This window comes from Geotrypetes seraphini, chromosome 3 (assembly GCF_902459505.1).
Source record: "Geotrypetes seraphini chromosome 3, aGeoSer1.1, whole genome shotgun sequence".
Lineage (NCBI taxonomy): Eukaryota > Metazoa > Chordata > Amphibia > Gymnophiona > Dermophiidae > Geotrypetes > Geotrypetes seraphini.
Genome location: NC_047086.1, coordinates 340,743,081 through 340,759,466, shown reverse-complemented (window position 1 = coordinate 340,759,466; position 16,386 = coordinate 340,743,081). Strand labels below are relative to the sequence as shown.

The following is a 16,386-nucleotide window of genomic DNA, read 5'->3' as shown; positions in this document are numbered from 1 at the left end:
TCTCCTGTTGCGATTGCGATCCCCCGAAGTGCTGCAATCAGCTCAGTGGCCCCTTTTCAGAATTTATACCTGTTTTGACTTAGTCTACGTCAAAACGTATAATTTCTGACTAGGTAATCTATTCAAGATTTTGATTATACTTGCTGTACAACAAAGTCTAGGTTGGCCCACCTCCCGCCCTTTCCCCTCCTCTAAAAATGCCTCTTTTCGTTCTAGGCGTTTAGAGGCAGGGGAAAGGCCTAAGCTGGTTTTAGATTTGATTATCGGTACTTGGACGATCTGGCTTTTTGATCGTCCAAATACCAATTTAGGCCACATTTTGGATGTTTTTTAAAAAAATTATGAGCCCCATAGTGCATATGTTACCTGGACTTACCATGGCAGAAATATTCGATGGTCCACAGATCAGACAACTTATGAATGACCCATATTTCATAGCATCAATAAATGAAATCGAATCATGTGCCTGGTCTTCATTTGTTGTTGTGAAAAAGCCTCTGGTACAAATGAATACTACAAAAAACAAAAAGGGAGACCCAATGATCCACAGTAAAAACAATCCAAAGATAAAAACAATAGACTGTGGATGTGGATGTTCTGAAAGATGATTTTTATTTGCTCTTCATAACAAAAATACAAATAAAAGTCTGAATTAGTAATACAAGTTTAAATGTCCTGACGGACCCTACACAGTCCGTGTTTCGCCGAGACTGCCTTCCTCAGGGGTCCTAAAGGGGATAAAATAAAATGAAATGAAATAAGAAAGATAAATGAGAAGTAAAAATGACGTGAAGAGAACAAGCACTGGTGAATGTCATGATGTGACAGTAAAAACATGCTAAGAAAACCATATACATACCGGATGATATAGAGTACAAAGATAAAAATATGAGCAAAACAATGTACATATTTCTACTGTCACATCATGACATTCACCAGTGCTTGTTCCCATATCTGTACATGCACATCATGCACTGTGGAATTTTCACTTGGTAGTCTCGTTACTCTCCATTCGTTTACATTCTCTTTCTTCTTATATTTGTTGTTGTTCCATGCCACTTTAGACTGCATGGTCACACTTGGCACCTCTCTAATTCTTCTTATCTTATGATCAAGGTCAGATATCAATCTTGTGGTCTTGGCACTTCTCTCATTCTTTTGGTCTTGGCACTTCTCTCATTCTTTTGGTCTTATGGTCAAGGTCAGTCATCAAATTTGCATGCATACAGTTGACACCACAATCACCTTCACGTCATTTTTACTTCTCATTTATCTTTCTTATTTCATTTCATTTCATTATATCTTATCCCCTTTACGCCGAAACACGGACCGTGTAGGGTCCGTCAGGACAATCATACGTGTATTACTAATTCAGACTTTTATTTGTATTTTTATTATGAAGAGTGAATAAAAATCATCTTTCAGAACAACCACATCCACAAATTAATACTAAATCATACCTAAACCAAAGAACTAGAACTACAAAGCATGGAAAAAAACTTAATTAGGAGATGCCTTCAGATTAAAAAAAAACCTCACCTAAATCAACAGTAGCCAATTAGCTTATGCTGTCTTAAAGGTGATCATTCACGTTATTTCATTCATTAGGTTAATCTCCATGTATTTTTTTTTTCTTTCATGTGGAATGATAATATAATAATGTCTCAAATGTGCTCCACACTTAAAATATTATCAAAATTGTGCTTAAATTGTCCACTTAAAGACTTTACATAAAACCTTTTTACTTATGTCGATGCTGACATTGTATGTTGAGGAGAGAAAGTATGCTGTAAGACTGCCTCCCTAGAAAATACCCAACACCGAGGGTTTTGTTTATAAAACTGCTTCAGGGACTTGGGTGAGGAAAATGTCCTTGCAAAAGAATCGCTGATACGCTGAACTGCACTTTTGGAGGTAAGGGAAAGAGGATGGGAAAGAGGTAAGGGAAAGAGGATGGGGTTTTTGTAGTTACAATCAAAGCAGTTTGCATATTATATACTGGTACTTATTTTGTACCTGGGGAAATGGAAGGTCACTTGACAGACCTAGCATATAAATTATATGCACGCTATTTGTGCAGAGAAGTGTCGGTAAAGGGAGGGGGGGGGGGGAACTGTGCCTAGCGCTTACTTGGAAGAGTAATCGCTAAGTACAGATCCTCCCTCTTGTCAAAGTTGCTCCCCCTGTCCTGATCAGCTGAGCCGTCAGTGTACCTTAGTCTTGGCCTGAATCTAGAACATTTCCACCGGATGAGATTTGTCGAGTGGCTACTCAGGCCACTGCACTAACCACTAGGTCTGGAGCTTAGTGGCATCATATGGGCCTGCATCGTATGAGGTACCCCTTGTACAGTACAAAATATTGTGCTTTATTGCCAGAAATAGCTAACAGTTGGGTAGTTTGTTCGTTACATGGCAGTGGCAAGTGACACATTTAGGCCAGATTGCTCTATTGAGGCATGTGTGAGCAGGTACCTGTTTCCAGTACATTTGATGCAGATGGGTTTTGTGCTCTCTGCTCCTGCGATGGCCATATTACTTGCCTGATCTGCTGCAGTAGATTGGGCTGGGATCTCCAGATGCCCCAGAGGTGAAACAGTGGACATCTTTATTGCACAACCTCCTCCTGTGGGTGTTTGTCCACATTTATTTATTTGGATTTTGCTCACACCTTTTTCAGCAGAAGCTTAAAGTGAGTTACATTCAGGGACGTTAAGTATTTCTCTTTCCTTGGAAGGCTTACAATATAATTTTACATACCTGAGGCAGTGGAGATTTTAAGTGATTTGCCCCAAATCAGAAGGATAGCAGTAGGATTTCAACTGGGCACCCTAGGGTGTCAAGCTTGGTGCTTCTCAGCACCAATGAGCTAGATTGTGGTGAATATGGGAAGGCTACAGTGGTGGAGTAAGGGGAGGGAAAGTCTGCCCCAGGTGCCGTCTTGGTGGGGGTGCACTTTCCCGTGTGCCCCTTCCCTTCCCTCGCACCTCTTTAAAGTTCACAGCGCAATCAGCAACCCCAACCTACTGCTCGTGCCAACATCGGCTCTTCCTCTGATGTCACTTCCTGGACCCGCGTCTAGGAAGTGATGTCAGAGGAAGACCCTACGCTGGCGTGAGCAGCAGGTTGGGGTTGCTGATTGGGCTGTAAACGTTAAAGAGGTACAGAGGAAGGGCAGGGGTGCACGCTTGGCAGGAAAGGAGCGGATGGGGGAACGGGGTGGAGGAGGGGCACCACCACCCCGGGCACCGCTTACCCTCGCTACGCCACTGGAAGGCTATGCCATGGGGTTTTTTTTCCCATCCATGTCATTTTTTTTTTAGTAGGAGATTTAATACTGTTTTGTTATTGATCATAATTTATTCTTGCTCCCACTGGGATCAAGAGGCAGGACATTAGCTTTCTCCCCCTCCCCTCTACACCAAAAGAGGAGGGTCTGAGCCAAAAAGACCAAGATGGATCTATTGTAGTTTATGTCTTATTTACACCCTGCAGAAAGGTAGTACCAAAGGCAGGGAAGCGATGTCGTACCTCAGGATATAAACTGTCCAACCATCATGATGGCCAATCTGTGGTTAAAATGTGACACGCATTGCTTGAGAAATATTTTTAAATGACTCTTTCATGAATCAGATAATGTGAATCACTGTTCTCAGCTGTTTAATACTGCAGACTTTGTTGGGGAGCGAATTTGAAGTGGGCAAGAGGCCACAAGTCTGCCAGCCGCTCCCCCCACCCCCCCCAATATCTATAATTATTTTTGGTTGTGTTTTATTTAAATGAAAGCTCGTGTCCAACGAAGCAAAGAGCTCAGCCCCGCACGTGTGTGGAACAAAAGGCCGTTGTAAGCTGTGTACAAGAGGTGGCGAGTTTTGTCTTTGCCATTTTTTTTTTTTTTTTCTGTGGGAGTTATTTCCTGTTGTTGACTCCTGTTCTTTATTTAGAACCACCTAGTTCTGACGGACTACCAGCTTGTAAAGTGCATGCGATTGCAGCTTCTTAAAGCTGCCCCTCGAGAAAGGCTCTGCTTCAAAGTGTCACACCGGCTAGGCTCCATCCCAGAACGTCGTCTGCACATTTTAGTTTCCAAAATCCAAGGCAGCGAGTGCAGTTCATGCTGAGTGTTTCCATAACCACAGTCTGTAATCACTGCAAAAGAAAATATGCTCTGCTCAGTGGCTTACTGTGCAAATATATCAGCTGAGCAGCTTCACATCTACGATGTAGCTCTATTTTTCAGAAAGATTGGGGGTGGCAAATTCATCCTAAATTAGTCCTCCCCGAAGCACCCGCTCCAACCACAGAGCTGACACTTCTATGTACATATTACTGTACTCCTGGGGGAATTCAGTGCAAAGAAAATGTTACATTCTGCAAAGTACTCCCCCGAAATTTGTGGGGGTTGCGTTCCAGGAGCACCTGCAAACTTTGAAAAACCGTGAATATTGGATGCGGGGATCGGAGGTGGGAGAGGGCTGCAGGGACGGTGGCTCGCCACTTTGCTGCTTTTTTTAAAAAAACCTTGGATCTCGCTGGAGGTGCCGAGGACTTCTGCCCATCTGCAGTTGGCTGCTGATCTGCTCTGCCTCCTGCCGTCTTGTGCTTTTGGGACTTTCCCTGGAGTTATTGTAATCTAAAAACACGCATGGAAAAAATCCGTGAATGACTGAGTCCTTGAAATCGGAACACCAAATTTGCGGGGGTATACTGTACACAGGGCCGGATTTAGATGAAAAGAGACCCTAGGCTATTCCACTCATGAGGCCCTTTCACCTCCCATTTTTAAGTTTGTAAATTACATGAGAGAAAATAAAATACATCATTTCTGTGATATATATCAATATGTTAAATGAAACATGTTGTTATTGGTACTAACCTTTATAAAAAATGTGACACGGATAATAAATAAAAAAAAGTCGAGAACACTTATTTGGACATTTATTCTCAGCACCATATATAGTACTTGTAACAATAACTAATCAAACATAACACACAACATTGCCTCTTCCTATGTCCATAGTGCCCCCAGTGCGTCCTTCCTCACCTCACCCCACCTCCGATGCCCACCTGCCTCCCATCCCCCTTCCACTGAACACCCCCTCTCCCCCCCCCCCCCCCGATGCCAGTCTGGGCCGCCCTGTCCTGACGGATCCACGTTTTGCCTCTCTCCCCGCGGGGCTGGGCTTTGCCCAGCTGTTTCCAGACTGACGTCTTTCCCTCCCCGATCCTCTTCCCAGGGTGAGAAAAAGAAAGGGAGAAGCCGAGTCAGCGCCCCGTTGCGGCCGGAGCCGATTCCGATCCCGAAGCGTAGAATTTCTGCTTATTTTCAGTTCAGTGTTTTAGTGTTCACTGTTTTTAGAATAGTGTCATTTTAATTTTGCTAACAATTTGAATGTAGGCCCCTCTTGATCTTGAGCCCCTAGGCTGAAGCCTAGTTAGCCTATAGGAAAATCCGGCCCTGACTGTACACTACTTTAATGGGCTCTAGCACATTCTGTTGGTAAATAGATGGGACCTACAACAATTGACACCTTAATATGGTAGTACCATTTCAGTAAATTTAGCCCTTTTATTTTTGAAGAATTTGCTCCTCCCTGTTCAAGGCCTGATACGCTTCGCTTTCTCCCTCATTGGCAATATTACTCTCCAGATTCAAACCTCTGCAGCTCACTTTCTCCCAAACTTGACTTGATCTCTCTCACCACAACTGACCTTCCCCACCAACTTCCCCAGCATGTTCACCTCCAGCCTTTTCTACCCCGTTCGCCTTCCAGCTTTCTCTCTCCCCTGACCCCAGCGAGACTCATAGGTTTCTCCCAGTCTCTATCTCCCTAACCACTTCCGCCCAGTTCTTTTTCCATCTGCAGTTTGAGTGGCCTAGTGGTAGAGCTGCTGCTGCTTCAGCACCCTGAGATTGTTGCTCCTTGTGACCCTGGGCAAGTCACTTAATCCTCCATTGCCCCAGATACAAGATAAGTACCTGGATATGTGTAAACTGCTTTGAAAATGTAACCACAAAAAAGTGGTATACAAGTCCCATTCTCCTTCTAAGCATTCTTTCTCTTCCTCTCCCTCACCCAGATACTCAGTCCCTGCCCTCTGTATGGCATCCTGTAAGGTTGAAATATACAGTATAGTCAGGCCTGGGATAATAGAAGAAGAGGCCTGAAGCCTGATATGCACCTGACTCCTTCCCCCACATACCTTGCCAGAATTGTGCAAGCTGCCATGGCTACTCCCTGTTCAAATGTGGAGTTTTGTGCAAATTTGGCATTTTGAATTTGCCCAGAATTCCCTCTAGGATTAATACATATGTAGATAGATACAATACAAGCACTTCCTCTTTTGGTACAGAAGTTAAAGGCTCTCAGTACTTTAGAGCAGTGATTCCCAACCCTGTCCTGGAGGAACACCAGGCCAATCGGGTTTTCAGGCTAGCCCTAATGAATATGCATGAGAGAGATTTGCATATGATGGAAGTGATAGGCATGCAAATTTGCTTCATGCATATTCATTAGGGCTAGCCTGAAAACCCAATTGGCCTGGTGTTCCTCCAGGACAGGGTTGGGAACCACTGCTTTAGAGACATATCACCTTGGTATTGCTTCTTAAGCAATAGCAGTTTGATTTTTTTGTAAAACAGCCAGAGTGGGTCCTTGTGTAATCCTATTTGAACATATAAGGGAAGGGTACTCCTGCCCCTCAGGTTGCTGCCTATTCTAATTGGAGAGTTTTTGCTAGGTGTTGATTGTACTAGGCTTTCATGTTTTATGTGAGAAATGTCTGCAGCCACCTCTGGGGTGGGGGGAAGTGGTGGTTGAAGGTAGAGAATGACACAAGGACAAATTTTTCCCCGTCCCCGCAGGAACTCAGTTTCCCCATCCCGTCCCTGTGAGTTTTGTCGCTGTCCCTGCCCCATTCCTGTAAGCTCTGGCTTAACCTCACAAGCCTCGAACACTTAGGATTTTAAAGTGTTTGAGACTTGGGCAGATGAAGACAGAGCATGCAGGAATGGGGCAGGGACAGGAAAAGAACGTGACAGAACGGGTTTTTATTTTATTGTATACTGTTTAGATAACTCTGATAGACGGTACATCAAGTGTCCAATAAACTTGAAACTTGATCACAGTACCTGGCAGAACCCTGAACAGTAGCCACATTCCATGCTACCGATTCAGGGCAAGCAGTGGCTTCCCCCTATGTCTGTCTCAAGAGCAGACTATGGATTTTTCCTCCACCCAGATATACACCCCCATGCAGTTGCTTGCTATAGCACTTATGCCCTACTATATAGAATAGCAACTGGTGCATATTCACACATTATGTTGTATCCGCGCATGCTCAAAAGCCTTCTAGATGTGACTCTGAGCTCGAGACTTTCCAAAATCCAGACAAACTGCCAGGTTTTGGAAATCCATCCGGGCATCCAGACAGCGAATATGTCTGGGTTTTCCTGGACATCTGGTAGCCCTAAAGTAGCTTGCATATCAATTGCTTCCTAAGTACTTGATATTCAAAACAATTGAACTGGGCAGGAAAACCACCTACCAGTTAAAACTCACCAAGTGGCTCAAGAGAGGATATTCAGAGGCACTTAACTGGACAGGACTGCTGAATATCCCCTTTAATTGCTATAGCACTATCTGGGCAGTCCTGGGGATTCAGGGCGGAGTCTGGGCAGAACTGGGAGTTATCCAGGCACCAGTGATATTCAGTTACAGTGCCTGCAAATTAGAGGTCTGCACGGGAACGGGGATCGCGGGAATCCTGCGGGTCTTGCGGGGGTCCCGTGGGATTCTCCCCTAACCCACGGGACTCCCATGGGGACCCCCCTCTAGCCAATGGGACTCCCACGGGGATGGAAGGCTTTGGAAGCAGGGCTCGTCCATATAATATAATGGACACATCAGCCATAGTAAAAGACGGGGTTTATAAGTTAATTACCTGAACAGAAAACAAAAAAAAGGGTTCCACCAAAGAGATTCCACAAGGAAAACAGCAGCGCAAACACAAAAGAAACTGTGGAATTGATGATCCTGTCAGAAGTAATTGCTGCTTTTTATGAGGACGGGCGGGGATGGAGGTAATTCCTTGCGGGGATGGGTGGGAACAGAGAGGATCCTGATGGGGACGGGTGAGGATGGAGAGGATCCTGGCGGGGATGGTCGGGATTTCTGTCCCCGTGCAACTCTCTACTGCAAATGTAACCAGACAAGTAGGTTAAGTGGCAGCTCTGTCTTTGCCCAGGTATGCCACTGACCCAGATATTCAGTGCTGGTGCCCATAAATGGCTCAGCATTGAATATCCGGATCCAAGAAATGCAGGGTCATGCATTTGGACTGCAAAACCCTGAGGGAACAGTTCAGTTTAAGGGGGTGTAGAACATTTGTGCACAAAAGAGGAGCGGGACTTGGGTGTGATAGTATATGATGATCTTAAGGTGGCTAAACATGTTGAAAAGGTGAAGACAAAAGTTAGAAGGATACTAGGGTGTGTAGGAAAAAGAAGGCATTGATGCCTCTGTATAAGACCTCATTTAGAATATTATGTACAATTTTGGAGACCACAACCTTCAAAAATATATAAACTGGATGGAGTCGATCCAGAGGAAGGGTACTAAAATGGTCAATGGTCTTCATCATAAGGCGTATGAGGACAGATTTAAAGATCTCAATATGAATACTTTGGAGGAAATGCAGGTGAAAGGTGATAATATAGAGACATTTAAATTCTAATGTGGCATAGATATGCATGAGGCAAGTCTTTTTGAATTGAAAGGAAACTCCTGAGTGAGAGGGCATGGGATGAAGTAAAGAGATAATATACTCCCCTCTCCGTATTCGCAGGGGTTAGGGGCAGAGCCGGCCCGTGAATAAGGAAAATTCATGAATAACTTTTGGGCTGACTCTTACTCACCCCCAGATCTTACCTGGTGGTCTAGCGGTGATGCGGGGCAGGAGCGATCTTCCTACACTCCTACCCCGTGCAGAGCCGTGCTGTGAGTTCCTGTGTGCATAAAACCACCTCAAAAATCCAAAAATTAGCATTTTGAAGTTTTACTCCTTTATTGGAATTCCAGTTTTGTGATATCTGGCCATGGTGGTTCTTACAAATCTGAAGAACAATTTTATAAAAAGGCACCTAGAGTCAAACGAATTGGAGCCTATTCTATAAAGGAAAGTAGGCGCCTTCTTTCCACCAGCCCCAGAGTTGAATAAATGTTTATGCCTGGATTGTCAAACAAATGTGCATTAAATGATGGCATTCTAGAATGTACATGCATAACAGTGCACCCTGTTGCCTAGACAAACTGCCGGGTTTTGGAATTCACTCCATCTGGTAACCCTAAAATTCCAGCTGAGGGGAGGGGGGAGGCAGAGAGGAGGATAGCTCCGATGGCTGGGCAGTGACTGACACGTAAAATACCTCTCTCACGGCACACAGTTTGCGATATATTGTTATAGGATCTGGCGCAGGACGTGAGGGTTTTGCAGTGATATGTATTTTGATTGTTGTGTTTGGCTAGGCTGATTGTTTTGATATGTTTATTCTCTTGGGCTCCTTTTACGAAGGTGCGCTAAGGGCCTTAACGCGCGGAATAGCGCGCACTAAATTGCCGCGTGTGCTAGCTGCTACCGGCTCTTTTTGAGCAGGCGGTAGATTTTCGGCTAGCGCGCAGTAATCCGGTGTATGCAATAAAACCGCTAGCACACCTTCGTAAAAGGAGCCCATTATGTATGTTTTAAATAAAAATAAAGGATTCAGTGCTTGTTATTACCTTTATCTAAAATAATTTTATAAAATGTCATATAAAAATATTTGAAAAATATGTTTTAACACCTGCTCTGCTACCACCAAAAGAGCTTAAAAACCCAGTGAGTGCTTCGTTAAAGAAGTAAAACCCGGGTGATTAAATTGCTATTACATCCTCATTATCTTTACTGCTCTTTCACAAACTTGAAGCCCAGATGTGCAATTTGACAGTTCATAACATGTGTAATTGCTCCTAGCACGCAAATTCCTTCGATTATAAGCAGTCTGAAGCAGCCGAATCAAAATTCAGACGTTCAGATCATTGCAAGGAGGGAAATTAGAGATGGAATCTGCTACGCTGACAGCTTCAAGTCAGATTTAAAAATAGGTTTTGATGGCAAATGCACACAGTACTATTCTTGACTTGTGATGTAATATTGTCATTATGCTCTTTGCTGCATCACCAATACACGCCATTAGAATCTTGATAGAGAAAAGATCATCAAGAAAAGAGGCAACAACATAACTGTTTGAGAGAATTGTATATGATGGCTTTTAATCCATTTTACAGTAAAAGTGAGGATCAGTGTCCATTGAGCTTTGTATAAAATACCATGCTCCTTTTAAACATTCTGACGTGGATATTGATTGGTTTTCATACAAGCTACAAAAAGGAAAAACAGAAACAATGCCAAAGAGGTATAGTTTTGGGGGGGTAGAGGGAGGGGAACAACAAAATTGTACAGTAGGGATCTTTTGAAGTTGATAGCAACCTTCTTAATATCTGTGTGCCCTGCTTAGATGTGACAGCTAGATAGGTAAGCTTTGCATCCCCTGTGGAAAAAAAGGTAACTAGAGCATAGTAATATAAAATGAAACTTCTTCTGAATTAGAAGAAGCTTATAGACAAAATATGACAAAGAACCCAGAGGTTTGCAGGTCATGTGCCCTGTGAATTTTCGCAAAAACATAAGTACAAATTGACCAGGAAAATTACTAATTCCAGCCTACCTAGTAGGTGTAAGACATAGTTCCCTCAGAATTTAGGCCTCAGGGTTTTCAGACTTGACCTGTAACAATATATCACCTTGATTTAAAGCCATAAGAGTCTTCATAAGGGCATTTGAATACGCAATAGATCCCAACATTGTTGAACCTCCTAACCAGAGTTAATAGAAAAGCAAAGATACTTACTGTAGCAGGTGTTCTCTGAGGACTATAGGCATAAATTCTCACATGTGGGTGACATCATCCATGGAACCTGGTAAGGACATTGCCAAGTGCACTGTCACTTTAAATCTTTAGGCAGCTCCCTGCCCACACTGAGCACGTGCAGGTGCCCTCCCACCCATGGGAATGCATATCTTGTGTTCTTCTCAAGATAGCCACCATTCTCTTTGATAGGCTATCTTGAAATCTCTGAAAAAAATCACAAAAGTAATCTAGTAAAGCCAAAAGAGCAGTGTGGTTCATCAAAACATATAAAATACCCCTGCAACACAGTTGGGGGAGGGGGTTCCCCCCAAATACGTATTTTATTGATTTTAAACAATACAAATGTTACAGAATCACCCCATAACATCCCTCCTAAGACAAAAGTAAAACAAAGGCAATTTTGGAGCTCAAGATACAAATTGAAAATTATACAGTATGTAAATTTCAGGAACGGAAGGAGCAATTGTTAAAATGTTCCAGAAAACATGTGAGTTATTCGATGTATATCTACCCTGAACAAACCCGCTCTGATCTATATGAATCAAAGATGACATAAATTTTACAATCTAAGTTAATCAGTGAGATAGGCCTATAATTTTCCACTTTTGAGTGATCACGTCCTGGCTTTGGAATCACCACAATTCTAGTTTCTCCGAAGGGTGTCGAATTAGGAGGTTCATCTAATAAAGCTTGATATAACCATGTCAAGGAAGGCACTAAAACATCCTGAAATGCTAATGAAAATTCAGCTGATAACCCATCCAGTCCTGGCGACTTCCCTCTCGAAAGGGATCGTAAGGCTTTTAAAAACTCAGCTTCACATATAGGAGTATCAGGTTTCTCATGCTGCTGTTCATTTAAAATCAGATCCAAGTTTCCAAGTGTATTAAAATATTTCATATACCGCCTAAACACAGTTTAAGGCGGTGTACAATTAATATAAAAAAACATAAAAAAGTAACATATATACATGCATAATTCATGGATAAGCACAAATGGAATATATCACTCACAGAGAAAGTAAATAGGGAAGACAGGGATAAAGTTGCAATGATATAATAAAGAAAATGAGGAAGGGAAAAAACAAGAGGAAAGGGGGAAAAAAAAGAAGAACATCCTTATAAGGATGATCATAGTCCATATGCTTCTTTGAAAAAGTCAATAATAAGAAAGTAATCAGATGAGGAAGCTGTGACAAAAAAATCATTTACAGCCTCAAGTGAGTTCTCTACCTCTGAAATATAAAGTTTCTTAAATAATTTGCAAAATTCTAATGCAATTACCTCATCACGCAAATGACTATTCCCAATTCATCCACCACATAAGCCACATGGTCTCTGTTCTTTTGACCTTTTACATACTGAGCCAGCAAATGTCCTGCCTTGTTATTTTCAGAATAGTATAAAGATTTATGCATAAAGATTGAATGATTTGTCTCCTGACTCAATTCAGCATTATAGACATATGTCAGACTTTGAAGTTTCTTGAACACTTCTGACCGAAAAGCATGCACACAGGATTTCTCAAGTTCACAAATTTCAGCCTTCAGATCTTTCTTCTGCTTTTTTGTAATACAAATAGAATATGTTATAATTGAGCCTCGGATTGTGGCCTTATAAGCCTCCCTCCAAATAAAGGGAGCATAATCAGCCATCAAGTTGCATTCAAAGTAAGACTTGCAATCATTAACAACCCGTTCCATAAATATTGAATCCTGAAACAGAGCAGAATTGAAATGCAAGAAAGGATGTTGAACCCGTGGAAGAATCCCACCTGAATTGTGACTGCTGCATAGCCAGACAATTATTCCATGAATGTTAGAACTCAGCAGAAAAGATAAAAGTATCTTTGAAATTTTTTAAAATCTATATATGAATATGATAAATAAACCGGAGAAAAAAATGTGAACCCTCTTGCTACCAGATGAAGCTCAGGCCAAGGATCCAATAGTCCTAATTGCTCCATAATTGAGGCAATAGCATCGCTGGACCTGGTTTTTTGTAAGCAACTTGATGACTGTCTATCCAAGGCACAATCCTGGACCTCATTAAAATCACCTTCCAACACAATATAGTCAAATGAACTTCTCAGAATATGGACAGCCAGCTGTTTATAGAAGTCCGGAGAATCAGTATTAGGAGCATAAATGTTAACTAGCAGAAATATCGCCCCTTGAATTTTGCATTGCATAGAAATCCATCGACCTTCTCTATCAGAAGCATGTGATTCCATATTAAAGTGCAGCCTCTTTTTCAGTACTATCAAGACTTTGCTGTCACTGCCCCTTCACTTTGGAATCTACTGCCTATAAATCTCCATAACGAATTAGATATAAAACAATTTAAAATAGCATTAAAAACATTTCTATTCCGAGACGCTTTTTGTTAAATGGCCACTTTCTTTCTTTTTTTTCGACAATTTTTTACCTAACCTACTGTTTTAGCCTTTATGACTTATCTATCCTATACTTATTGTAGTTCCTCCCCATCTGCCCTTTTGTTGCCGTATGTTTGAGTAAGTCATTTGTCTTCCCTGTTTTAATATGTTTAATTTGTTTTTGTGTAATTTTATTATGTTAACGGCTTAGAAGTTGGATTAAGCGGTCAAACAAATTTTTAATAAACTTGAAACTTGACTCCATTCCATTTCGCTAATGCTGGAGAGAGCGCCACTGCTTCATAAATATTGTCTCCAAATGCTTAGAGTTAGTTAAGTCTAAAAGAGTTTCTTGTAGGTAGGGACAGTCAGCTTCTAAGTAACTTAGGGGTCTTTTTACTAAGGCACACTAACCAACTTAGCACGCACTATATGCTAACACGCTCACAGAATATAATGGGCGTCTTGGCATTTAGCGCACGCTAATCTTTAGCACACACTAAATCGATTAGCGCGTGCTAAATTAGTTAGCGCGCCTTAGTATAAGGACCCCTTAAATACTTTTACTTTTTTTTTTTAAAGGGTTATTGAGCCCTTGTACATTTAAACTAACAAAAGAAGCACAATATCAGCTAATAAAAGTATGTGAAAATCCCAATTTACCTTAAGTAAAACATTCATAGTTATTTCCCTCCCACCCCATTGCAATAAGCTTCCCAATATCTCTTTCCCAAGCGCAAGCATAGCGCAACCTACTGTGCACTAAAGAAGTGGTATCAGTAACATTCCAAACCAGAAGCAATATTATATTCCTTATTAAACATCACACTCAGAACATCCAGCCGATTTCGTAAGCAAACAAACTTCTGGCAACACTCTAATGCTGCCACTAAGTTAAAATCACAGGATTCTAAATTGCTCCAGTATATACAGAGACATACACAATGCATGCATAATACTACTTATGCCAATACGGTTTTACCACCAAGTCCAAATATTTACTCAGTTCATCAGAATCTTCAAATGTCTTTGTGGTGTTGAATAAAGTTATTCGCATACGCGTTGGAAAATAAAACCCAGATTGTGCCCCTAGAGTAGGCGCTCTTTCAATGCCAAAAACTGTTTTCTACGCTGCACTGTCTCCTTATTCAGGTCTGGAAATATCATAACCTTCTGACTCTCAAACTGTAATGGAGCCTTAGGTTTTGTCTGACGTAATATGTCAAACATCTGTGGAAGGCAGAGGACTCTCATCACAACTGGTCTAGGATGTTTCTATGTTTCTATAAGGGTGGCAGATGCGTGGAACAGTCTCCCGGAAGAGGTGGTGGAAACAGAAACTGTGTCTGAATTCAAGAGGGCCTGGGATAGGCACTTGGGATCTCTGGGAGAGAGAAAGAGATAATGGTTACTGTGGATGGGCAGACTAGATGGGCCATTTGGCCTTTATCTGCTGTCATGTTTCTATATAGAGGTTAGAGGTCTTGAAGTAGGAACCCAATGTGCAGATTCCAATTCAAAAAGTCACTCTGACTCTACCAGCTGGGGCAGTAGAGTTTCCATAAATGCCAGTAAATCAGTACCCTCTGCCCCTTCCCGGATACCCAATACTCGCAGGTTATTTTTCTTTGCCTGATTGGACTCACTCTCTAGCTCCCTTCTCAACACCTCTATCGATTGCTGTTTCTGTTGCAATTGGGCTTTTATGTCAGCGGTAGCAGCACATGTCTGTTATAAGCCTGAAATTGCCTCCTGCACCTTTCCCATCTGTGCCTGCACGTTGAACAACTCAGTGCGTAAATCTGCAAGAGCTACAGAGTTGTCACGAAGAATATCTTTTATGCTGAGAAGTTTTTCCATGATGGTTTGGAGCGTAATTCCATTGTGTGAGGTAGGATCTGATTTTGAACGCTTATTAGGGTTACGCTTTTCAAAACCCGACATTTTGTCCAGGTTTTGAAAAATAAATAAATAAAATTTGCATCGGGAGGTTGCATCCTGCCCGACAAACAGGCAGCGGGGGTGGGGCTGGGATAGAGCTGAGGGCAGAGATGGGGCATAACAGGGTGGGGATGGGTAGAACTGAGTGGGCCTGGGGGGAACAGATCTAGAGGGTCCAGATTTTATTGATGTAAAATCTGGTAACCCTAACGCTTGTTAGCTGGTAAAGCGGAACCAGAATCCGACTTGTGCAACTTTGAAGACATTTAGTGAATTATAGGCTGGCAGCTAATGCAGAATAGGGCCCAGATATCACAGAAATAATGGGAACTTTGCGTTTAAGTTGCCATCTTCACCAACATTCTCTAATGGAGCCTACTGGAACACAGTTTTGTTCCAAGTCTCTGTTGGTTCTTTGTATCAGGCCACTATACTGTGTATCCTTGCATCTGTGTTGGTGATAGTATACCATGATTTTTACTAAGATCAAAAATACATAAAAATCACTTTACATAGCAATCTTCAATCTCCTAACCAGAGATGCAGGTCTAGCGTGCTACAAACAGCCTAGTTTTTCAGGGTATCCCTAATGAATTTGGATGAGATAGATCTAAATGGATACTACCTCCATTGTATACAAATCTACCTCATGAATATTCATTAGGGATATCCTGAAAAAAATAGGGAGCTCTACTGGAGGGACCACAATAACCCTTAGGGTATTCACGAAGGTAAGAGCTGATGCAGGAGAGTCAAATGTGTGCAAACGGCCCTCTCGGTGAATTCACAACTGCGCAGGATAAAGAAGCGTAAATTTAATTTTCTTTGCAAACATAGCGGAGTAGATTGGCGTAAAAATGGACCCCCTCAGAGGCTGTAGAATTTAGGAAAAATAAATATTGCCTTAGTATCTGGAACTCAGATTCTGGGATGGTAGACAGCTATGCTGTAAAGTTCAAGAAGCACTTTTATTCAGTCTAACAAAAAAAAAAAATAAAAATATGAAAAAATCCCAAGCAGCAAGAATAGTACTAGAAGCACAAAATTCACAGGACACACTTTAAACTTTCACAGTCCACAGGTTCTTGTACATTTTGTTTT

At 41.9% G+C, this 16,386-nt stretch overlaps 1 long non-coding RNA gene across 2 annotated transcripts in view; it reads right to left on the bottom strand.

Moving 5' to 3' along the window:
* The window catches only part of LOC117358251, a 64,619-nt gene that overhangs the window by 1,176 nt on the left and 47,057 nt on the right, over positions 1 to 16,386 (bottom strand). The window contains exons 5-6 of one of the 2 annotated variants that reach the window (XR_004538977.1): positions 10,765 to 11,172; positions 377 to 513 (exon numbers count right to left, since the gene is read on the bottom strand). This is a non-coding gene — a long non-coding RNA (uncharacterized LOC117358251). The remainder of the gene's footprint in view (positions 1 to 376; positions 514 to 10,764; positions 11,173 to 16,386) is intronic. The other variant, XR_004538979.1, reaches the window with a different exon arrangement.